At 39.9% G+C, this 25,777-nt stretch overlaps 1 protein-coding gene and 1 non-coding gene across 2 annotated transcripts in view; one reads left to right on the top strand and one right to left on the bottom strand.

Annotated features, from left to right (window-relative positions):
* ankrd11 (ankyrin repeat domain 11) overlaps nucleotides 1-25,777 on the top strand; it is a 213,297-nt gene that overhangs the window by 67,605 nt on the left and 119,915 nt on the right. The window lies entirely within an intron of this gene.
* Nucleotides 7,340-7,441, bottom strand: LOC132824090 (U6 spliceosomal RNA). Its single transcript, XR_009645636.1, has one exon. It is a non-coding gene; the product is annotated as a U6 spliceosomal RNA (small nuclear RNA).

Here is a 25,777-nt window from a genome sequence, read left to right as displayed (position 1 = left end):
GCTTAGGCTGTTTGCCTACATCTGTTTTTCCAGTGCTTTTCTTAAACCACCAACATTGTGACTTCATGAAAATACCTGAGCTTTGTTCACTTTCCTGTTCATGGGTTTCCTTTTTACTCTGTGGTAAACGTGGTAAACTATCTTTATTATCTTCAATGAAATCTCCTCTTCCCTTACCACCGCCAGGATTTCTCTTTTTTTTCTCTCCCCCCAATTTCTGTCCCTCACAGATTGAAATTGATGTTGGAAGCTAAACTTTGATTTATGAAACAACTAATAATCATTAGCTATTTCAGATGCTAATCTTACCATTTTAACTTTCTGCTCTTCTATACGAGTTCTCACTACTCCAGGAAGTGAATTGTTCAACTCTTCCAAAATAATCATGCCTCTAAGAGCGTCATATGGATCATCTATTTTCAGTGCCCTTATCCAACTATCGAAATTATTTTGTTTGATCCTTACAATTTCAATGTACTTTTGACCAGAGTCCCTCCTTAGATTCATCAAATGTTACCTGTCAGCTTCTGACACAAGCTCAATATGTAGTTAAGATGGTTTTCTTCGCACCTCATACTCCCCAGGTATCTCCTCTGATAGTGATGCAAATACCCCACTAGCTCTAGCTACCAGCTTTGATTGGATCAGTGGTCACCGACCACCTGATTTGTTTTGCGACTTTCTCATACTTAGGTAATGCTTGCAAATAACTTAAACAGATCCCCACCAAGCTTTCGCCATCACTATCCTCGTCCCTAAGTCTACATTCTAACTATTCCTCCATCCTGTTAAGTCTACTTTCCTGTCTAATTGCCAACTTCTGAAGTTCAAACTCACACTTTTTTTTTGGCTAGGGCCTTCCTCTCCTTTTTACTGTTTCCTCTGCTTTAAATCCTAATTCAAACTGTTTCATTTTCTTTTCGCTTTCGAGCTACTTCATCTGCAATTGAATTCTAGCCATTTCCAAAGATTGCGATGGTATTTCCAGAAAACTTGAATGTCAAGCTATTGCTGCAGTTATCGTCCCTTTTCACACAAACAAAGGCAACCCCAACTCCAACTTGTCTGCCAATTCCAGCAGCTTTGCTTTGCTCACTTACTGTAAAACTCCCGAAGTCACTTCTTCCACTGCCAGAAACGTCTTCATGACCGAAAACCATTACTACCCAGGGCAAACCTTGTTTAAACCAACTGAATTCAATATGTGAAACAAAGGGCACGAACACGTACCACTTGCCACATTTGAGTCCAACAATGGGCAGCACGATGGCTTAGTTGGTAGCACTGCTGCCTCACAGTGCCAGGGACCTGTTTTCGATTCTATCCTCTGGTGACTGTCTTGTGTACAGTTTGTGCATTCTCCCAGTGTCTGCATGGGTTTCCTCCGGGTTCTCCGATTCCTCCCACAATCCAAAGATGTGCAGGTCATGTGAATTGGCCGTGTTAAATTGCCCATAGTGTTACGTGCATTAGTCAGGGATAAATATAGGGTAGGGGAATGGGTCTGGGTGGGTTACTCTTTGGATTACTCGATGTGGACTTGTTGGGTTGCAAGGCCTGTTTCCATACCGTAGGGAATCTAATCTTAAATCCTAAACCTGACTTGGAAGTAAGGATTTTGATCTTGAAGAGCCCCCAGTTTGTAATAGAGCAGACCCCCCTCAAGATACTTTAAGAAGCCTAGACCCAAATTTTTCTTATTTTAAAGGTAGATGTGAAGTGCATTTTCCAGATGTGATCCGACTGGTCAAACTCCTCCATGTTGAGCAAAATACAATTTCTTTAAACACTGTAGTTAAAGTACAAACAAAAGACAGATGGATTTAGAATAACTTAACTATTGAAAGACTTAACCAAATAAAAGGGTGCAATACCTATTATTAACTAATGGTGATGATGCTGCCCTTTAACAAAGTTATGCTGTCCTTGGTTTTTGTTTCAAGAGGGGTAATAAAGGCAGAGGTTCCGATATGTCTGGAAATGTCTATTTGAAAAGGCTTTTAAGTTTTTCAAAACAAAACGCTTGTACAGTGAAAGGCAAGTGGATAGTTCTCCCAGTTCAGGGTTTTTCCCAGTTTAGTTTGGTTCCAACAGGCGGTTTGAAGTTGCTGGTCAAAGAAAACTCCTGAGAGAAAAGGTTCTCTATTTCAACAGAGGTTTTTTGGCTGGCTGTCTCTCTGACATCTCTCCTGTAAGAATCTATTTTTGCTTTTACCTTTTTTGCCAAGAGGTTGTTTATAAGAATGTTGCTGGAATCTGAAACAGCAGCATTAAGTTACGATAGAGTCGACTGGGTTTTCAAATAGATTTAGTTATTCTAAATTCAGTTCTCTTCGTTTGTGTTTCCATCAGTAGTCTGTAAATAAATTCAGTTTTGTTTAAAACTAAGTGGTTGAGTCAGCTGTATCACTCCTGGAATATCCACATTTGGACCTGTTTAAAACAATGAGAAAAGTTAGGGTCTGTGTTACCTTCTTGAAATATTTTGAGGGGATCTGGGCTGGTCCAGTACATAACTGTCCAAAAATGCACCACTTAGCAAAAAGCTAAATTTAGGCACAGATTCTTACATGCAGTTCTCCACTCCAGGAGGAAACAACAAAAGGATTTGGAGAAAGTAGCAGCTAGGAATCATTCACTGAAGCTCCCAACTTTTCTCGGACCCAAAATGGCTTCTCACTGCTAAAGCTAAATAAAAACAATAAAGTCTGGTCTGTGAGAACTGACCACTCCCATTCAAGTTACTTCCATTGTTCCAACATTTTTAAAAAAATATCTGAAGAGCTGCTAAGTTATTGATTTAGGCAGTCACCAGGTCTGCCTAAACAGCCTATCTTCAAAAAACCCCCATGACAAAAAAAACTCTAAAGTGACAGTGTCATCACATGTGGGTGTTAGAAATCTGGTAAAAATGTTTGTTATGGGGTTCTAAGTCAGCTAAGTTGGCTAGGTGACTAATATGTAGTTCAGAACAATGCCTATTCCTAGTCTGGGTAAGGAGGTGCAGAACTTTAATCTTTGTACTGCCTTAGGAATGGAAGGCAGTGGCAAATCACTGACAGTTAAGATCAGGAAACAATGCAAGGGTACTTTTGAAGATGACCAAATGTTTAGTCAAGGAATTGACGTTTCAGTGCATTAAAAAAGTAGTAGAGATTGAATTTAGATTAGATTAGATTCCCTATAGTGTGGAAACAGGTCCTTCAGCCCAACCAGTCCACACCAACCCTCTGAAGAGTAGCCCACCCGCACCCATTTCCCTCTTACTGATGCACCTAACACTACAGGCAATTTAGCATGGCCAATTCACCTGACCTGTACATCTTTGTGGACTGTGGGAGGAAAGCGGAGCACCAAGAGGAAACCCACGCAGACATGGGGAGAATGTGCAAACTACACACAGACAGTTGCTTAAGGCTAGAATCGAACCTGGGACCCTGGTGCTATGAGGCAACAGTGCTAACCACTGAGCCATTGTGAAGAATTCACTTTAGAAAGAATTTTGATATTTAGAAAATAATTCCATCTTGGGTCTTACCAGCTAAAGTACAATGGCAGTTTAATATGGGTAATGACTGAGTAGAGCTTGGACTGAATTTGGTGCAAACAACACTGTCTTTGATTACCTGAACTTGGAGAAGTTCGATAAAGAGACCTCCAAGACTTCAGCAAAATGGTCATGTCCAGAAGTAACAAAGACACTAATGAGGATTCAATAGCAGAATAACTGAAATAGATGTGTCAGAAAATGGAAGGGAGCTGGAATTAAGAGTCTCAGTGATAGCTACTGACCATACATCCATACTAATCTTGGTGTGAAATATGCCTCAGTTAGCAAGAAGAGAAATAGAATTCATAGCTGGAGGACTGGTTGTGGCGAGGATCAAAGGCAACAGCTTTAATCTTAGCAATTTGTTTGAAGAAATTTTCATTCACACTGTACTGGTGATCAAACTAAAATAGAAAATACTTGAAATGAGCAGCAGATTAGAAAAATATATTGGTATAAGACAGATGAGTGTATCCTTTTGAAGATCATTGTCAATTAGAGTTATTGAAACATACAGCATGGAAACTGACCCTTTGGTCCAACATGTCTCTGTCATAGAGTCATAGAGATGTACAGCATGGAAACAGACCCTTTGGTCCAACCTGCCCATCGACCAGATAGCCTATATTAATCTAGTCCCGTTTGCCTGCACTTGGTCCATATCCCTCTAAATCCTTCCTATTCGTATACCGGTCCAGATGCCTTTTAAATGTTGTCATTGTACCAGCCTCCACCACTTCCTCTGGCAGCTCATTCCATACGTGCACCACACTTTGTGTGAAAAAGTTGCTTCTTCGGTGCCTTTTAAATCTTTCTCCTCTCACTTTAAACCTTGGCCCTCTAGTTTTAGACTCCCTCCAACCCAGGGAAAAGACCATGTCTATTTACTCTATCCATGCCCCTCATGATTTTATGCACCTCTTTAAGGTTACTTCTCAGCCTCCCACACTCCAGGGAAAATACCCCAGGCTATTCAGCCTCTCCTAATAACTTCAACCCTGGCAACATCCTTGCAAATCTTTTCTGAACTGTTTCAAGTTTAACAACAGCCTTCCTATAGGAGGGAGAGCAGAATTGCAGATAATATTCCACAAGTGGCCTAACCAATGTCCTGCACAGCTGCATCATCACCATCACCTCCCAACTCCTATATGCAATGTTCTGAGCAATAAAGGAAAGCATACCGAATGCCGCCTTCACTATCCTATCTACCTGCGATTCCACTTCCAAGGAATATGAACGTGCATTTCTAGGTCTTTGTTCAGTAACAGTCCCCAGGACCTTGCCATTAAGTGTATAAGTTCTGCCCTGATTTACCTTTCCAAAATGCAGCACTTTACATTTATCTAAATTAAACTCTTGTTAAATCTAAATCTTGAGATTAAAGTTTGCAATGTAGTAAGTAAAGTTTTAACCACTTTGTTAAAATATTCTAGCATTGTAAATGTATAGTGGAGGATTCAGTGTGAAGGATTTTCACATACAGAAGTATATTTGCAGATGTTTCAGATTTGCTGTTTCTTAGAGAATTTGGATTCTGTTTTGAGGGGTATGGAGAAATGGACTATTTCAAGTATTGTCGGGAGTGTGTTGCTGGAAAAGCACAGCAGGTCAGGCAGCATCCGAGGAGCAGGAGAATCTTCCTGATGAAGAGCTTATGCCCAAAGTGTCAATTCTGATGCTCCTTGGATGCTGCCTGACCTGCTGTGCTTTACCAGCACCACAATCTCGACTCTGAGCTCCAGTATCTGCAGTCCTCACTTTCTCCTATTTCAAGTATTGTGCACGTACTGAGGATAGTTTCTTTAGAAGATATCATTGAAAAGTCTATTAGAGTTTTTAACAAAGATATTAGAGTTTTTAACAAAGCGTCAGAGATATGTCATGACAGTAATAACTTTTCAATCTGCACTTAACTCTTGCTGGAACTGTTTGACCGGTAACTGGGTGGAAAGTGCTATGAGTTAGTTGGAGGACTTGAAGTCTGTAATGAAGGCTGCAGGTAATCTTTCCTATTTCTGAAAAAAATCTACTTGCTAAGTTCAAAAAGAAACCTATTTGCTCTTCTGAAAGGGTGATGTGAAGGAACTTTTTGCTGTTTCATTTTCGGAGATAGGCCAAGACTCTGGAGGCAATCAGGCATGCTAAGTGATATTAACTATACATGCCAGAACATCACATCAACAAACATAAGAACATTCAAATGCTTTATCTTTTGTGATACCAAGAATAACTATAATGACCAGAAAACTTCTTTTTAGGAAGTGAAACTCCACAGATAGAAATTAGTTTTTATTCTTTCCCTGAAATGTATGTGTCTTTTGACCTCTTTAGAAGGATAAACATTTGCGCTTGTATATTACCAATTATGTACCCTCTTCGAATAAGTTTTACTTTGCTCAACTAATTTTAAGTTTATGTTAAAGAAATCTAGTTTTGAGTTTTATTTTAAAAACCTGACGTATTTGTATTTAATTGGCCATCTCAAGAACTGGGAAGTACTGTATTTTTATCATTTGACTTGTGGAATGATGGGACTGGAGGAATAGTGCACTCCTCCAACCTCTGTCATAACAGGTTTATCAGTTATTTTGAAAAGAAAATTCACTTCTGCCTTTAAACATGGTATTTAGGAAATTTCTTCTTGCTTTATATCATAGTTTTACATTTAATGGGATGTTGATCATTGTTGAAACAATTGAGAATGTTAATCATTTATTCTAATTCAACTTGAGTGTCCAAATACTCTATTTGTCAACAGAAGTATACAAGATGTTGTTTGTACTTTTCAGCATCACCAGATGTGAACTGGTGAGATTGGAAAAAGTGGTTAACTCCTGCTGGAGATGCCTTCGATTTTCTTAAAGCATTCTGTGTATAAACTGTTGTTTGTAGATTTTCTAATCAATTCTATAACAATGTTGTGATAACTAAGTGGCCATGATTATTTATTGAAAGCATTGCTGCATGGATTCATTGGAAGCACTGCAAAAATTGGCACATTCTGTTAAAAGAAAATACAGGAAAATGGGTAATTGCATGGCTTCTGAGTTTGGAACAGAGCATCTGATAAGTCAGCTATATTTCAAATGTAAAAGGTATAAAGACAATCACATTAACTTTAAAAGCGTTGGATGGTGTCCAGCACTGCAGCTGATGGGAAGAGCTTATTGTTGTGACAGATGTTCTCAGGGCCACAATGCTAGGCATGGCATTACATTTAAGTAAGATGTGCACAGGTTGTTTAACAGCCTGAAAATGTAGGCCCACATGAGACTATTTAAGGAGTTCCTGTCTCTGGATAAACAAGTTTCTGCTTAATTCCTAGTTAGCTTTGAATTGATTGTAATCTGAACTGTGTTTGATATTTTTGACAAATAGTGCTGCTTTCTTGAAATAAGTGTCTTGATAGTATGTGATGCACAAACTGGGTTTGTATAAGTAGTTGTAGTTAAAGATTACACATCACCAGATTGTAGTCCAACAGGTTTATTTGGAAGCACTCCAAAAGCTAGTACTTCCAAATAAACCTGTTGGACTCTAGATTGATGTTGTGTGGGTTTTAACTTTGTCCACCCTAGTTCAACATTGGCACCTTCACATCACAAGTAGTTGTATGCATTCATTATTTTTGAATCATAATTATTTGCATGTCAACTCTTCTGCCTTTTAAAAAAAATGGTCTTATTTTTCTAATCAACCTGTTCAGAGATGTTATTATGCATGTCTGGAGCAGGTGAAACTTGAATCTAGGCCTCCTGGTCCAGGGGTAGGGGCACTACCACTGTTAAAAGAGGGCCCCAATGCTTCACCAATTTGTGTGTCATCCTTGCATAGGGGCCATGTTAATCTTCTGTATCATCGCAAATTTTAGGATCTTTGCTACCAAGGTGTCAATCCTGACTAAATGTTTGTATCATTTGTTTAATGTCAATTTATGTTACTTAATTTCATTGTTTTGATACTTGCTCCCTCCACTGGTTGAAGTATAATATGTGCATTCAGTAAAATGTAATTATGCGCAATATGAGTGGTGATGTCCCTGTTCTATTCACTATACAACCATTCTTGTCTGTAAGACATAAAAGTAAGATTATGTGCTAATTAGTTTTAAAATTATAATTATGTTTCTGCCTGCACAGTATGCAGGTGATCAGAATGTATAGTAATATTGTTTTAAGTGAGGTTTCCCATGAAAGTTGTTAAGTCATTTCAAGCATAGCTAAGTCATTCGTCATTAGCTACATCTGATAAATCTAGAGTTTACGTTTTTCTAAATCCTAAAATATGAAAATGCAAAGCTCATGTTTTATGTGAGGCAATCATAACATTTTGGGTCATCTGTAGATTTGGTACATTCCAAGTATACTTGTGTGTTTTGAAGCTCAGCACTATTTTGGTGTAACTAGGTTGTTAACTATAAGTGTTGGTTTGATATAATGTTGAGGGGAAATGATTGAAAGTTCAAATTGCAGTTTTGTCTATTTTTAGTGGACCAGAGTGATTCTTATGTATCATTATACCTACTTTTTCTTGTTTAAATATTTGTATTTGTCAACCATACATTACCTGTATTCTCTATTGAAATGAGATGTCCAGTGCATGTAAATATTTACTCTCCTTTATGGTAATTGCTCAACTTTGTTTAAGAAAGCTAGTAGCCATACACATCTGCTACAGGAGATGCAGCAAAGTGCTTGAATCAGTGTGAATAAATAAGGTGATAACATTTGTTCACGTGGAATGTGTGGCAGTACTTCCTTCTCATCCAGGGGGCTGGAAGCTGCACATACTTCACAGTGGGATGTTAGATAACTGAGTTTCCGGTTTATATTGAAGATTCTTAACAAAGCTCATACTCAATAGGAAAAGAACTTGTAATTAAATAAACTGAGTGGAATATCCACATAATAGAACAGTCCTGATACATTTTCATATATACTGCACTGAGTAGATTTGCATTTGTGAAGCTGAGCTCCCTAATCTTGACTATTCTGCAATGTGAATGTCTCATTACCCTTACAAGCTAGGAAAGCTACAAAGGCTGAAACTGATGTAATAAGTAAGTTGGAGTGTGTGTGTGTGTGTGTGTGTGAGAGAGAGAGAGAGAAAACATTCTTCTGTAAATTACATTCGCAGACCTCAGGGTTCAAGGGACAGAGAGGGAAAGACAGGATGGAAGCTGGTGGAAAGGTTAACTCTTTGTGGTCTGATTTGAGTATACAATTGCTTACCATGGATTGAATGTTTGTGTAGTGTTCCCTGGAGCTTGAGATCCGGAAATGTTATGAATTTATTTGCATTTTGGGAATCTAAGATGATTATAAAAGAAAAAGCCATTTTCTAGGACAATGATACTGGACACGTTAACTAAATGAGGTTACCTCATGACCTTTTTTCCACATAGATTAGACTAGTCTCTCATTATGATGTGGTGTTAAAAGGGAAGATTATCTAACCAAAGCAATTGACCACTTGGCCTGGCTTGATCAGGGTTCCCACTTTGATGTACATATAGCTTAATTAGTCAAGCGTACTCAGACCTGTCTTTTGCCATTTTATTGCTGCTTATCTGACTAAGCACATGTGGTTTTGTAATATTAATGCCAGTTTCTGTATAAAGATAGCTTGTTTGCAGCAGTAAGGAGAGTAGCTTGAGAGAGCTCTTCGGGGTAGGAGCTGGTGCCATGACTCTGCTAATAGTTTTAAAACTTTAGCTCAAGTCTGGCTTGTAGGTATCTATGTTATAGGATAACATTGATGCCATTGGTAGATAAAGGTAATAATTGAAACTGAGCTGTCTGTAAGAGTTTTATTTTCCAGACTACCACAGAGTATGATCTCCAGGATGAACCAAGCGAGGCTTACAGGTCAGGTCCATCAGGGGTTCCCTGAGCCGTCTTGAATACAGACTTAAACACACTCAATCCTTGCCAACATATCAATTCCCCAATATGGTTATAAGTGCCAGACCTGAGGGTTTACAAATACCTTTGTAAGTTTTGTTCATCTATTTTCTAATTTCTGTCTAATTACACAGTTCTCCAAGTTTTTGATTTCATGGATATAGAGTTGTGTAATCTTTAGGAATCATTTTCCTTGAGAGAACTTTTTAAAAGGTAAGAAGATAATGAAAATGCATATGGAAATTTAACAGGTAGAGACAGCGCAATTGATGAAACTTTAACATGATTTAAGCAAATTGTGTAGCCATGTATGTATGGCTTATTTCTGTAGTGCAATTTTTGTATTGAAATTAGTCAAAAATAAATTATCCTATAATTGCACGTTGCCTTTAATATAGCAATGGAGGAAGAATTGAATAGTTGCTGATTTCTGATGGGAGAATGATCAAACATCTAGTTGAAAGACTAGTTTTTAAGAAAACTTTTGAAATGAGGGATTTAGAGCAGTTGAAGATCAGAATTCTGATAGTTGTTTCAGGCTTGGTTCTCAAGTGATACATCAGCGCTAAAGGAGTTAGTAGTATGATATAAGGTTAGAGTGTCTAAAAAGTATTAAGAAATATGAAAGTAAGGATGTTTTCTAAAAGAAAACTCTGGATTTGAATATCACTAGCAAGAGCTAACCCTGTCAGGTAACCTGCCATGCCTGTCGTCCTCTCTGTGGTTTGTCAGTTGGTCCAGTATGCACATTGCTGGTGTGTAATGCCATGATCAATATATGAGAAAACAGGCCAAAATCCTAATTTCCACCACTTGCATGACTTTGCATAATGTATGTATAGTACACATCAACATTAGTGCGAGCAACAGCGATATAGTTTAACAAGCAAATTTTAACTGATATCAGAAAATGTTTGTGAAACACTAAACTAATGAAGAATGAGGTTAATGTGAAGCCTAACATAAAAGTGAAGTTTTCAAGCATGAAATCAGACACCAATGGAGTTGGTGATTTCATTGAGTTTTCTTTGCACTGGCAGGTGGCATTAGAAATTTGACTACTTAGTCTTTTGCCCTTCAATGTCATCTGCTGGTGGGAAAGTTTTTAGGATTGCTGTTAAGGCACAATGGCACTCATTGTCGAGCCTAATGATCACATGTCAACCAGCATAGGTAAGGTATAGAATATAGGTGAGTTTCGTTTTTATGAAGAGCTGACAACTTCATGGCTATATTTACTGGATTCTTTAATATAATGCAAGCACGAGGAATGACAGGGCTGGGTCTTTTCAGCAACAAACAAGTAGATGGGATGGCGTTGTGGGGCAAGCTATCAATACATTTGAGTGTGGATTAGGAAATCTGCTATCCTCACCTGGTCTTGTCTTCATGTGACTCCAGACCCACAGCAATGTGGTTGACTCAACTGCCCTATAAAGCGGCCTAACGGCACTCAGTTGTATCAATTGCTCCAAAGTCACAACAAAGAGATATAATAGGGCAGATCACCTGGCATTGACCGAGGCACCAGAATGGCAGTGACAGAAACTGTCAACCCTGCAGAGTCATCCTCGCTAACACCTGGGGGCTAGTGACAAAATTGCGAGAGCTGTCTCTCGGACTAGTCAAGCAACAGCCTGACATTGTCTCTAAGGAAGATTCCATGAGTAAGACCACTGTCATCGTCCCATTAGCAGGACAGACCCAGCAGAAGTGCTGGCACAGTGATATCTAGTCGGGAGGGAGTTGCCCTGGGAGTCTTCCAGACATTGACTCCAGACCCCTGAGGTCTCATGGCTTCAGGTTAAAGATGGACAAGGAAATCTCCCTACTGATTATTACGTACCACACTCCACCAATTGATGAATCAATAGTCTTCCATGTTGAACGCACTTGGAGAAAGCACTGAGGATGGCAAAGTGTCCTTTGGGTGGGCATTTTAATGTTCTCCACTAAGAGCGGCTTTGCAGCAAAACTATTGATCTAGCTGGTCGTGTCTTGAAGGACATAGCTGCTGGACTGGATCTGTGGGAGATGGTGAGGAAAAAGCATTCTTGACATCATCCTGCCAATCTGCCAGCTGTAGATGCATCTGCACAGTATTGGAAAGAGTCACCACCGCGTAGTCCCTCCAAAGGCAAAGTCCCATCCTCAAATTGAGAATACCCTCCATTGTATTGTGCAGCACTGTCACACTGATAAGTGCGATATGGGTGAGCAGATCTAGGAACTGAAGACTGGGCATCCATGAGGCATGGTGTGCCATCAACAGCAGCAGAATTATAACAGCACAATCTGCAACCTCATGGCCCAGCATATCCCCTACTCACTCATTACCATCAAGCCACAGGATCAACCCTGGTTCAAAGGAGAGTGCAGGAGAGCATGCTAAGAGCAGCACAAGGCATGCTGATAAATGCGGTCAACTTGGTGAATCTACCAATCAATGACTGTTTGCATGCCAAACAGCAAGTGATAATTAGAGCTGAGTGATTCTACAATCAACGGATCAGATCTAAGCTCTGGAGTCATGAATGATGGTGGACTATTAAATGACTTGTTGGAAGAAGCGGCTGCACAAATATCCCCATCCTCGGTGATGGAAGAGCCCAATACATCAATGTAAGAGATAAAACTGAAGCATTTGTAACAATCTTCAGCCAGAAGTGCAAAGTGGCGATCTATGCTTCCCCAAGTCCTCCCCAGCATAACAGATACCAGTCTTACGCCAATTTGATTCACTGCTCGTGATATCAAGAAATGTAGCATGGGATGCTACAAAGTTTTGGCAGAATTATTGAAGATTTGTGCTCCAGAACTTGCTACTACTCTGGCCAAGCTATTCCAGTTTAGCAGCATGATTCTTCAGTGGTTAGTCTTGCTGACTGAAAGCACCAGGAACTTGAGTTTGATTCCAGCGTTGGGCAATTATCTGTGTCGAGTTTGCATATGCTTCCCATGTTTGCATAGGTTTCCTCTGAGTCCTCCAGTTATCTTCCCACATTCCAGAGGTGTGCAGGTAAGGTGGAATGGCTATGCTAAATTGTTCATTGTGTCAAGGGATGTTTAGATGAAGTGAGTTAGCAATGGGAAATGCAAGGTTACAAGGATTGAAAGTGGATGCTCTTTGAAGGGTCTTGTGCGCACTTTCTGGGCTGAATGATTTGCTTCCACACTGTAGGGGTTCAATGATTCTAAGTCACATCCCAGAAGGAAGCCTGGCTTGATGGATCATTTGTTTAACTTGCATTTGACTATCATGATTCGTCACTGAAACATACCCCTATGGTCTACAAAATTTCCTTAACAATGGAATATGATTTTGTCAAGTGAAAAATAGCAATACACCTCAGACCATTGAATTGACTTCATAACAAACAACAAAACAAACTTTCAACTTGTTTCCCAATGCTAGCAGATGGGAGGCAATGGTATCATGATAATGTAATTGAACCAGTAATTGAGAAGCCCAAGCTAATGTCCCAAGGGCATGGGTTTGAATTCTACCAAAACAGATTTATGTTCAATTTTTAAAAATGGAATAAAATCTAAGCTAATTATACTGACATTGTCAATTTGCTACCTAAATGACAAAGGCACACTACTTCATTCCCAGTCAACTCTGCCAAGTATCTGGGAACTTGTGCCAAAAATGGGAGAGCTGTTGACCAGACCATATGCAGGCCAAAAGCAAAGCTGGGGACAAATTCCTAGTCCTATCCACTTTACAATGTTGATGTGCCAGTGTTGGACTGGGATGGACAAAATTGAAAATCACACAGCAGGTTATAGTCCAACAGGTTTATTTGAAAGTAAAGCTGACTACCTGACAAAGGGAGCGTTCCAAAAGCTTATGCAGAATGACCTCTGTTACCCTAACTTTAATATCCGAATTTCACATTAGCTGAAAGAGATCTCAAGGTCCTGTAAAAAAGATATGTTATCTGAACAATCAGTTATCTGTCCAAGATACTCCCTGCCCGTCTCATTCAGATAATTGAGATTGTTCTGTACCACCAAATAAATGTGTTGGACTATAATGTGTTGATTTTTAACTACCTCAATCTTAATCACTGTAGACGTACAATACAAATTGACCAGTTATAAACACTAGACCTGAGGAGTCGGAGCAATTTAGAAGACAAAGTGACTGATAAATAATGGGAGAATGGAGACAAGCGTAAACTTTCAGGAACATATCTATAGAAACTTTTACAATTGGTTATGTAAAGAGAAAAAGATTGAGGACTAATACAAGTCCGTTACAGTCAGAAATTTTATATTATAATGGGCCACAAAGGAATGGCTGACCAAATAAATATGTATTTTGGTTTTGCCTTCACAAAGGGAGATTAGCAAATAACATACCAGAAATATTGAGATATGCAGGATTTAGTGAAAGGGAAGTTGTTAGAAAGATGTGGCTGTACTATACCTTGAAGAAAGTTAAAAGCTCACAGAGCTACCTGACAGCATGAAGTGTTCTGAATAAAATACACTGTAACACATGGTCCAACAGCTGGCTGCCTGGAGACAAAAATTTGAATTAGGCCAATTAGCTTTAATTATACCCCCCAAAAAACAAACTCCAATCAAGTTTGAATTTAGCATATTGCCAGTATTAAAAGCCAATGTCACAATCTGATGCTTTGGGGGTATAAGACCGGGAAAAATTGAGCAGTTGAGGGAGAACTACTAGAAAGCCAACAGATTTTGGCTGCTAGTCAGAACTGTCTGAGAGGTACCTGTCCAGAGAAGGAGTTTGTTCAAAGGAAAACAACACCACCGACTTGGAGAGCAAATCTGCAACGAGAAGATTCGACCGCTGGCTGGTTTTGAAATTTGAATTTTTCAGTAAATCGTAATTAGGGATTTTATCAGACTAGTATTATAAACGGGAAAGTAAAATATGCGATAGAGGAAGGAGTTGTAAATAGTTGTGAATTAATTAATCTCTGTTATACTTTAAGAAATAAAGCTGTTAATTTTTAATTTAAATAGTTCTTGGCCTCTCGAATTTTCATAGGTTAATGCTTGGGATAAATCTTTTCTGTGTTGCTGGTTTAAATTAAGCAAAAGGGTTTACTCGTGTCGTAGCAAAGTGCTGAAGGAATTCAGTATGAGTAGGGAAATGTAATTGGGGAAATTGAGATGGAAGGCCCATGTAATGTAGATAAATATGACATTATCCACTTTGGTAACAAAAACAGGAAAGCAGATTATTGTTTTGCTGTAAAATGAGAGAGGAAATGTGCAACAAGACCTGTGTTTTGCTAAAGGTAACTATTGGGGTGCAGCTGATGGTAAAACAAGCAAATATTCTGTTGGCTTTCATAGCAAGGGGATTTAATTACAGGAGCAAGGATTTCTTGCTGTAATTATACAGGGCCTTGGTGAGACTACACCTGGAATATTGCATGCAGGTTTGGTGGTCTTATTTGAAGAAAGATGCTTTCATGAAAGAACAAGTGCAGCAAAGATTCACTATACTGATAACTTGGGATGGCAGAACTAATGTGTGAGGGGAGGTTGAATCGGTTAGGATTATGTTGTCTGGAGCTCAGGAGAATGAGGAAAGATTGCATAGAGATCTATAAAAGTCTTACAAAACTAGTCAGGGTAAATGCAGGAAGGATGTCTCGATGACCAGGGAGTCCAGATTTGGGGTTACAGTCTAAGGATATGTGATAAATCATTTAGGATTCACATAAAATTTCTTCATCCAGACAATGGTGACCCTGTGGAATCCACTACGACAGATAGGAGTCAAGGCCAAAATATTACATGATTTCAAGGATATAGCATTTAGGGCTTAAAGGATCAAAGGATATCTGGTGAGTTGGAGTTTGGGAGAAGAGAAGTGGAACACGACTGGACCTATGGTGGCAAATAAAAAAGAAAGCAGCAGGCTAGCATGTGTGTAAGAGGGTTTAACGACATGGCAGACTATGAAAGAAGTAAAAAAGAAGGATAACTCAGAAGATATTGTTATTGTAGATGTTGGAATTCATATAGAGGGAACTGAAACTAACATACGAGTACTTTACCTGGATGCTCGTTGCATTTATAACAAGGTTAGATGAGTTAGTGGCACAAATCATCACGAATGAAAATGACTTACGAGCCATTGCAGAGACATGGTTGCAGAATGGTCGCGACTACGAGTTAAATATTCAGGGGTGTCAAACTACTTGGAAGGACAGACAGGGATATAAGGGAGGTGGGGTACCTGTGATATTTGAGGATGACCTCAGGGTGGTGGTGATAGATGATATAAGTTCTATGGAGAATAAGAATATAAATCCATTTGGGTGGAAGTTAGAAATTCTATCAGTGACTTTTTCTTCTTAGATGTAGTCGATAGGTCACCAAATAATAATAACACATTGGGGTGGTAAATAAACAAAGAAATAACTAATGCCTGTAAAAATGATACAGCAATTATCGTGGGTGACTTTAATCTACTTGATTGTTCAAAACAGGTCGGTCAGAGTAGTGTGGAGGAGTTCATTTAATGTATCTGTGATTGTTTTCTTGAACAGTATGTAATGGAACCAACGAGGGAGCAAACTATCCTAGATCTGGTCCTGTGTAATGAGGCAGGCACAATTAATGATGTCATAGTTAGGGACCCTCCTGGAAACAGCAATCACAGTATGGTTGAATTTAGAATAGAGATCAAAGTGTGAAGATAAAATCCAATACCAGGGTCTTGGGCTTAAACAAGGGAGACCACCATAGGATGAGAGAGGTTCAACTGGTTTGGAAGTAAAGACTGTATTGGGGGACAGTTGACAAACAGTGGAGCACTTTCAAAGCAATTTTTCAAACTGCTGAGCAAACGTATATACCAATGAAAAGGAAGGGCTGTAGTAAAAGGGATAATCTGCCATGGATGGCTAACGAAATAAGGGAGACTATCAAATTAAAAAGAAGGCACACAAAGTGGCCAAGATCAACAGGAAACTAGAAGACTGGGAAAGCTTTTAAGGTCAACAGAAAGCAACAAGCGCTATAAAGAAAAGTAAGGTTATGAGAGAAAATAGCTCAGAATATAAAGGCAGATAGCAAATGTTGCTATTAATATATAAAACAAAGTGTGGCTAAAGTAAACATTGATACTTCAGAGGATGAGAAGGAGAATTTAGTAGAGATATGAGGAAATGGCTGAGATGTTGAATAGGTACAGAGGAAACTAGATCGTCCGACATTTGATTATTTGAATATCAGATTATCCGGCAAGATTGCAAGGTCCTGATGCTTGGTTAAACTATGTTATCCAGTATTTGATTATCCAGAATACATTTAACCGAACAAAATATTCCCTGCCCATGTCATTTGGATAATCAAGGCCCCTCTGTATTTTGTGTCGGTTTTCACAATGGAGGATACGAATTGACAAAGAGACAAAGGTAGGTGAGGACCTGGAAATAATCATTATCACGAAAGAGGTTGTGTTGGACAAGCTAATGGCGCTAAAGGTAAGCATGCCTCCTGACCCTGATGGAATGCATTCCAACGTACTAAAAGAGTTAGTGGGAGAAATACCAAATGTACTCGTGGTAATGTTCCAAAATTTGCTGAACTCTCGGGCAGTTCCAGCAGATTGGAAATCAGCAAATATGACACCGCTGTTTAAAAAAGGAGTTCAACAAAAGATGGGGAACTACAGACCAGTTAGCTAAACTTAGACCCATAGAGATGTACAGCAGAGAAATAGACCCTTCGGTTCAACTCATCCATGCTGACCAGATATCCCAACCTAATCTAGTCCCATTAGGTTGCACTGACTTATATCCCTCTAAACCCTTCCTATTCATAAACCCATCCATTTAAATGTTGCAATTGTATCAGCCTACACCACTTCCTCTCGCAGCTTATTCTATACACGCTCCACCCTCTGTGTGAAAAAGTTGCCCCTTCGGTCTTTTTTATATCTTTTCCCTCGCCCTATGCCTTTGCCCTCTAGCTCTGGACTCCCACACCCCGGGGAAAAGACTTCGTCCATTTATCCTATCCATGCCCCTCATGATTTTATAAACCTCTAGAAGGTCATCCCTCAGTCTCTGATGCTCCAGAGAAAATAGCCCCAGCCGATTCAGCCTCTCCTTTTAGCTCAAATCTTCCAACCCTAGCAACATTCTTATGAGAATGTCTGTAGGGTATAAGCAGGCAGGGAAAAAGTTAAGTTCTGAGTTTTGTACAACAGGAGGTTAACCTTCAGTCTTCCGGCACCTCACCTGTGACTATCGATGATATAAATACCTCAGCAAGGGGCCCAGCAGTCACTTCCCGAGCTTCCCATGGAGTTTGAGGGTACACCTAATCAGGTCCTGGCGATTTATCACCTTTATGCATTTCAAGACATCCAGCACCATCTAAGCTTCTCTGTAATATGGAAATTTTCCAAGATGTCATCATCAGTTCATTTTACAATTAATAATAGTAATTCTTACCTTTGTGTAGTAGTTACGCAGTCTGGCAGCAACAATGATGAGGTGGCAAGTACGGGAAGCAGGAGCATGGTTGCCAATTATGTTTCTAGACTTGGAGGTATGCATCATATGACAGGAGCTGTTTTATTCCAAGATACATTTTTTTATAAATCATTGATTTTTAGGGCACAGTGGTTTCATTTCCTCGTAACGGCTTGTATTATTTTACGTTAGAACATGTCTGGTGGTTAATATTGCCAATGGAACTAACAAAAACAGGATAAAACTGTCGCTCCCCAACTCTGCATTTTTTAACAACCATGTGAGAATGGGTGAACTGGCATCCCTGTATTCAATCTCCTCAGTTGGTCACAAAGGTTTAAGGTTCTTTTTTGTCAAAGGTTGTACCTCTCTCCGATTTATAGTTAACTATTTTTGCTATGAGCAATAAATGGTCAATCAATAAGAGTTTCTTGAATCAAAGAAGAACCAAATGATGGGGATCCAAGATGGCGGCGACCCAGCAAGACTGAGTCCACAGTGCTCTACCCAAAACTTGGGAAAAGTGGGCTATCCACCCCCACCACACTCACTAAACCATTTATAATAGTTGTTAACCTTAAATAGTTACCTATTAGTACATTTAAATAGTCTAATACTAGCTGGAAAATGAGTAAAGGGAAGGGAACAGGTGGCTCTAAGAAAGCAGGGACCCCTCCCCCACCCTCTCCCTCTTCATCTGCAACAAAGGTGTCTTCAGCTACTTCAGGAGATTTACCAATGAAGATGAGCTTTGAGGAGATGTTTGCCAGGTGGGAGGCGAAGATTGATGCTTTTATCGATGAGTCTCGGCAGAGCAGAGAAGCACTATCAGCCGAGCTGCAGAAGCAGGGCAGAGACATTCAGGAATTGGAGTGCCGAGTCAGAGAGGTGGAGTCGAAGGCCGCAGCCTCAGAGACTGGGATAAAATCAACAGCCGACCACATCCGTTTTCTCGAGAATCGAGTCCAGAACCTAGAAAACCACATTGATGACCTCGAAAATCGATGTCGTAGAAAAAATATTCGGTTGTTGGGCCTGCCCGAGCAGGAAGAGGGAGGTCAGCTGACAGCATTCTTAGAGCATTGGCTGCCACAACTTTTAAATCTGCATAATGGATCAGGCCAAGTAAGGATAGAATGGGCCTACCGGGTCACAGTACGTGGGCCCGGCTCAACCCAGCGCCCACGCCCGGTCCTGTTCCAGCTGCAGAGCTATAGGGAGAGGCAGATGCTCCTGGAAGCCTCAAGAAACCTGGGAAAAGATCCCCAAGCTATGACCCACAAAGGATCCAGGATCATGCTGTTCCAGGACTTCTCCCCAGCTTTGGTCCGAAAGAGGAAGGCATTTGATGAGGCGAAGAAGCGTTTAAGGGACTTAAATATCCAGTACTCCTTACGATATCCAGTGACGCTATGCCTTAGCCACGAAGGATCCATATATAACTTCGGATCACCGGAGAAGGCTAAGGAATTCTTGGACTCTCTTAAATAAACTATAAGAGATTGTGGACGCTGGTCTGCCTTTCCCATTATTTTGGTTTACATCCCTTCATCTTTTCTTATCTTTCCCCCATGTGTGTATGTATATATATATATGTTGGGGCGTTTGGTTAATGTTGATGGGGAGAGGTGGTTACCTTATTCTATTTTACTTCTGTTTTTAGGAGCGGGGTTGTTTTTCTTTCCCCTGTTATTTTGTGGTATTATATTTAAGTATTACATGTTGAGATTGTAATCTTATAGTTATATATGGTATTAATATTCCCAAATATATTTAGGTGTGGGTGGGGGTGGGGTGTTCACTGTTAACTCTAGCTTTATATTATATTTGAATTCTCCTCATTTTATTGAGGAACACCTGGGTCAAGGGTGGGGCACTGGTTGGAAGAGGGTAAGATGGACTGTGGGAGAGGAAGTGACGCTCCCTGGGAACAAGGGAGAAAATCTCCAATTCGGAATGTTTTATATTTTTTATACTTAGAAAGAGTTTTTTGTTATATTGTTTTGAGTGTATCAGAGAATCTTTACTTTTGTAAATCTTGTATGCTCCATGCTCGGGATGTTCTAGATAGGGTTTCCCCTCCCGAGGGGTCTCGGATCTGTCCAGATGATTATGGCTGAACAGTCGGTTAAGTGGTGCACCTGGAATGTCAGGGGGAGTAATTCGCCAGTTAAAAGGAAGAAAATATTATCAAATCTTAAGAAGGAGAGAGTTGATATAGCTCTCCTACAGGAGACACACCTGTCGGATAAAGAACACTTAAAATTACGACAGGGCGGATTTGATCAGGCCTTTTTTTCCTCTTTTAATTCAAAAAGCAGGGGAGTCGTTATCCTTGTCCGGAAGAACTTCCCTTTGAAAATTCTAAATCAGATAAAAGACGAGTCTGGACGATATACTTTGATTAAAGCCCTCATAAATGGAGAGGAATATGGGATCTTAAATGTATACTGCCCCCCGGCACACCCCTTTAAATTCATAACGGAAGCTTTTTCAAAACTGATGGCCTTTGGTGCCCGTCATACAATTATAGGGGGAGACTTTAATTGTATTATGGATCCGGAAATAGACAGGATTCCCAAGAGTGCCGCTGGAGTATCTCCCAGATCTAGACAACTGGCGGACCTGAATAAAGAATTAGGATTGGTAGATGTATGGAGATGTCTCCATCCACAGGGTAGAGATTTTTCTTTCTACTCTAATCCACATAAATGTCACACAAGAATTGATATGTTTTTTGCCCCATCGATTTTTCTAAACTCTATAGCAACCTGTAAAATAGGTACTATAGCAATCTCTGACCATGCCGCTGTATACATGGAAACTAAGGTAAAGAACAATGGGACATCCGCTCGGCATTGGCGTATGGACCCCTTCCTGATAAAAGATAGCAAATTTTTAAAGTACTTCTCCCAAGAACTTAAAACTTTTTTAGAAATTAATACTGGTACGGCTAGCAATCCGTCAATGATGTGGGAGACCATCAAAGCTTATGCACGAGGTTTGATCATCTCCTATTCAGCGACCCAGAGGAAAATGAAGGGAGAGCAACAGCGTCTGCTCGAAGCTCGCCGAAAAGCAGCCGAAACAGCATACGCTGATAGACCTTCTATCACAAAATTGCAGAGGATTACAGCTCTTAGGACAGCTTTAAACACCGCGCGTACTCAAACGGCTAAAAGGGAAATATTATTTGCGAAACAAAGATTATATGAATATGGCGACAAACCGGGTAGATACTTAGCATTTCTTGCAAAGAAAAAGAAAGCCCCTCAAACTATTCCGACCATCAAGGAAAGTACAGGTACCCTGACTCATGATCATAAAAAGATCAATGCGACCTTTAAAGAATTTTATTCTGAACTATATAGATCGCAGGATTGTGAAGATAGGATTAGGAGGATGCAGTCATTTTTTAAAAATTTGACCTTCCCGGGCCTGACTCCGGAACAGGTGTCGGCCCTAAATACCCCTTTAACAGTCCAAGAAATACTTGAGGCAATTAGGCAACTTCAGAGCGGAAAAGCACCGGGCCCGGATGGTTTTCAAGCTGAATTCTATAAAGAATTTACAGGAATATTGGTTGACCCACTTATGGATATGTATAATTTTGCGCATAGTCAGGTCTGTCTCCCGCCCACGCTGAAAGAAGCAAATATTTCTCTTATCCTCAAAAAAGGAAAAGACCCAGAAGATTGTGCATCTTACAGACCAATATCCTTACTAAATGTAGACTTTAAAATTCTCTCAAAAATGTTAGCACTAAGACTAGAAAGGGTACTGCCATATATTATAAAGGAGGACCAGACGGGATTTATTAAGGGCCGCAGGTCATCCAATAATATCAGAAGGGTCTTGAATATGATCCAAGCCTGTCATCAGGGAAAGATACCAGGAGTAGTAATTTCATTGGATGCGGAAAAGGCATTCGATAGGGTTGAATGGTCATATTTATTTTACACATTGGAAAGGTTTGGCGTTGGACAGGTGTTTGCCAAATGGGTTTCAACATTGTATAATGACCCCAAAGCAGCTGTTATTACTAATGGGTTAAGATCGGATGGCTTCAGTGTGGGTAGGGGCTGCCGTCAAGGATGTCCTCTCTCACCATTGTTGTTTACGCTGATAATCGAACCATTAGCAGAAGCCATCCGGACTGATCCTAATATAACGGCCCCGAGGATTGGTACAGGTAAACACAAAATTACCCTCTATGCAGATGACGTTCTCTTATTCCTCAGTAATCCTTTAATGTCAGTGCCTCGTCTAATTCAAGTTATTAATACATTTAGTGCATTCTTAGGCTATAAAATTAATTTTTCAAAATCGGAAGCCATGCCAATGGGTGGTCTGGCTATGATACCCCACTTAATGGACGGATCCCCTTTTCCCTTCCGTTGGTCCCTGGAGGGCTTCTTATATTTAGGTATTTTTATCACGCCAGTATTTGATCAGCTGTATAGGGCTAATTTTGTACAATTAATGGAAAGGATAAGGCAGGACCTCCAGCGATGGAGAGACCTTCCGATTTCCTGGCTAGGGAGAATAGCATTAATTAAAATGAATGTTCTGCCCCGTCTCTTATATCCTATGAGAATGCTCCCGCTGATGCTGCCAAGGCTAGCCCTACGTAAATTATATGGCTGGTTGGGCTCCTTTATTTGGAACCATAGACGGCCCCTTATTAAGCTGAAGAAGCTACAGCTTCCACAGGCAAGGGGAGGACTGGACTTCCCAGACTTTAGGAAATATCAGTTAAGCTCCCTACTAAGTTACATAGCTGATTGGGTTTCATCTGATCCACAATCAATTTGGCTGGATATCAAAGCCTCCCAAGTAAAATACCCACTTATTAACCTTTTATTTTCAGATAAGAGGAAAATCATTACAGACCACTGTAAAAATCCCATAATATTAAACACAATTAAGGCCTGGAATATAATGCGGCAAAATGAGGGTAACTCACATAAAACATCCCCCCATGCACCAATAGTAGGCGCATGGGGATTCCAACCGGGATTACAGATGCCACCTTTAAACTCTGGAGATCCAGGGGCATCTCATGCTTAGGGGACCTATTTAAAGATGGGATCCTGATGTCCTTTGAGCAGCTGTGTCTGAAATTCGGAATACCTAATGGGGATCTCTTTCGATACTTCCAAGTTCGAGATTATATACAGAGGAAGACTACATTAATAGATAGTCTTTATAAATCAGACAGAGAACGTAATGTCTTACGACCAGCGGGGGCATCCTCCGTTAGTACTATATACCATTTGCTACATGATGGAGTCTCAGGAGACATGGATGACCTGCTTAAAACATGGGAGCAGGACTTGGGGCTAGAAATCTCTGAGGATATGTGGAATGACATTTGGGAAAATGCTAGAAGAATTGCTATCTGTAACAGAACTCAGGCTATCCAACTAAAGATACTTCATAGGGCCCATATAGCTCCGGCTCGACTGGCAAAATTTAAGGCAGGAGCATCTCCAATGTGTCCTAAATGCAAAATAGAGGTGGGTACTCTTGTACATTGTCTGTGGACTTGTCAGAAAATCCGCAGATACTGGACTAAAGTGGCAAATACCCTGACAGAAATTTTAGGAACGGCAATTAGGGTGGACCCTGTATCTCTCCTTTTGGGCTTTTCGAACCTCTCATCTCTGGATATGCATGGGAAGAGACTATTTTCTATTTTCTCTTTCTGTGCAAGGAAAAATATTTTGGTGAACTGGGTGGCTGAGGGCCCCCCTGGACTTTCAAATTGGCACAGATTAATTATGGAATATATCCCCCTTGACTTCCTCACAAATATGGTGCACCGAAAGACTGAATTATTTTATAAAATATGGCAGCCCTTTTTGAATTCTATAAATGCAGATATTTCGGCCATCCTAACAAGGGCTTTTATTTAGTGAAGATTTCAGACCGGGCTGCTCCGGGGCCCCTTGGGAGAGGAATCCTGCGCGAATACGGGTTTTATTATATTTGATGTTTATACATTCCGAGCATGTAAGAGACTTAGGTATACACTCTGGTTAGTTATAGGTTAGATTAGTAGAAAGTTGAGTTTTTTTTTCTTTCTTTTTTCGTTTCTTTTTTTTTCTTTTTTTGTTTTCTTTCTCTTTTCTTTGTTAAATTATGACTATTGTATATATGATTTAATTGTACATCAATGTTTGTATTTGAGAGTTTTGTTTATTTTTGTAAATTTGCAAAAATGTTAAATTTCAATAAAAATATCTACAAAAAAAAAAGAAGAACCAAATCTAAGGGAAATAATAAAAAATGCAAAGTCAAGCATATTCTAATTATTTTTTCTATGAACTTGTACTGGAGAATCTGTACTCTGTACCTAAGATGGTGCCACAAGTGGCAACTTGTAAACTTTTCAGTATACTAATTTTGAGTAGGCAGATGGAGTTTAATTCAAATAAATGTGAGGTGCTGCATTTCGGAAAGGCAAATCAGGGCAGGACTTATTCACTTTGTGGGCGGCACGGTGGCACAGTGGTTAGCACTGCTGCCTCACAGTGCCAGAGACCTGGGTCCAATTCCCGTCTCAGGCGACTGACTGTGTGGAGTTTGCACGTTCTCCCCGTGTCTGTGTGGGTTTCCTCCGGGTGCTCCGGTTTCCTCCCACAGTCCAAAGATGTGCAGGTTAGGTGAATTGGCCATGCTAAATTGCCCGTAGTGTTAGGTAAAAGGGGTAAATGTAGGTGAATGGGTGGGTTTCGCTTCGGCGGGTCGGTGTGGACTTGTTGGGTCAAAGGGCCTGTTTCCACACTGTAAGTAATCTAATCTAATCTAATCTAATTCCCTCCAGGCTATATCTTCCATGACCTTCTCCACTGTGAACCCTAATGCAAAATACCCCCCCCCCCCCCCCCCCCCCCAAGAGGCTGTGCAGCCGGAGAGATGTGCGATTTGATACAAGCTGCTAATTTTTGTTCTTCTCAAAATGTGCATTCTACATGAACAAATTACTATTTAAACATACCTTTTTAATACAAACTCCTAAGAAAACCATTCTGGATCCCATTGCCTGCTGTTAATTTGTTTTGGTCAGTGTGTTGGTTCAGCATGATTCTGATGGTGACAGTGTAGCAGTGGAATGTCATGTGTGCATACTGACCAAAATATCACTGCAAATCTCTACATGTACAACGAATGACAACTTGAAGTTGCTTTATGGCGAGATAAGCAGCACTTTTCACTGATAGGTGTAGGAGCATTTTGTCATTCTTCAAAGGCAAGACTGTAAGATAAAACAACTTTGAACAACTGTACTGTCTCATAAACATTGTTATGATTATAGGGAGCTGTGGAAAGGAATGTCTTGTGATTGAATCAGTGAACTGTTGTGCCAAAAAACACCTGATTTAGAATGCATAAATGTTGATTCCAGTCAGCAGCTCTGCAATAATATGGCCTTTTTTAAAAAAGCAGGAAACTTGAGATGTTTTTTGATTATAAGTAAAGTTATTCTTTAGCTGTTATTGTGCTTAGAATTTACAGTTAAAAGTTCAGTGTCAATAAAACTTGTTTGCTTGATACTTGTGTTTTCAGCCATTGCAAGCTAAATCACAATATTTAGTGTTGTCAAGATACAGGTGCAATCGAGGAAAACTGGCTGCCGTACATGTCTAGTTTTGAGCACCCCACCCCCCCATCCCTTATTAAATGTTTGCTATCTTGTTATTACAACCATTTCTTTTTGACATGCAAACTCATTATTGTGAAATTGAATCTGGAGATGCAATACATAGGAAGGGAGAACTGGTACTGTAGAATTTTGTTTGGCCACTTTTATGATCTCCATAGAGACTGATAATGTTTCA

This window comes from Hemiscyllium ocellatum, chromosome 17, assembly GCF_020745735.1.
Source record: "Hemiscyllium ocellatum isolate sHemOce1 chromosome 17, sHemOce1.pat.X.cur, whole genome shotgun sequence".
Lineage (NCBI taxonomy): Eukaryota > Metazoa > Chordata > Chondrichthyes > Orectolobiformes > Hemiscylliidae > Hemiscyllium > Hemiscyllium ocellatum.
The sequence above is the reverse complement of the archived record's forward strand: the minus strand, read 5'-3'. Positions and strand labels throughout refer to the sequence as shown.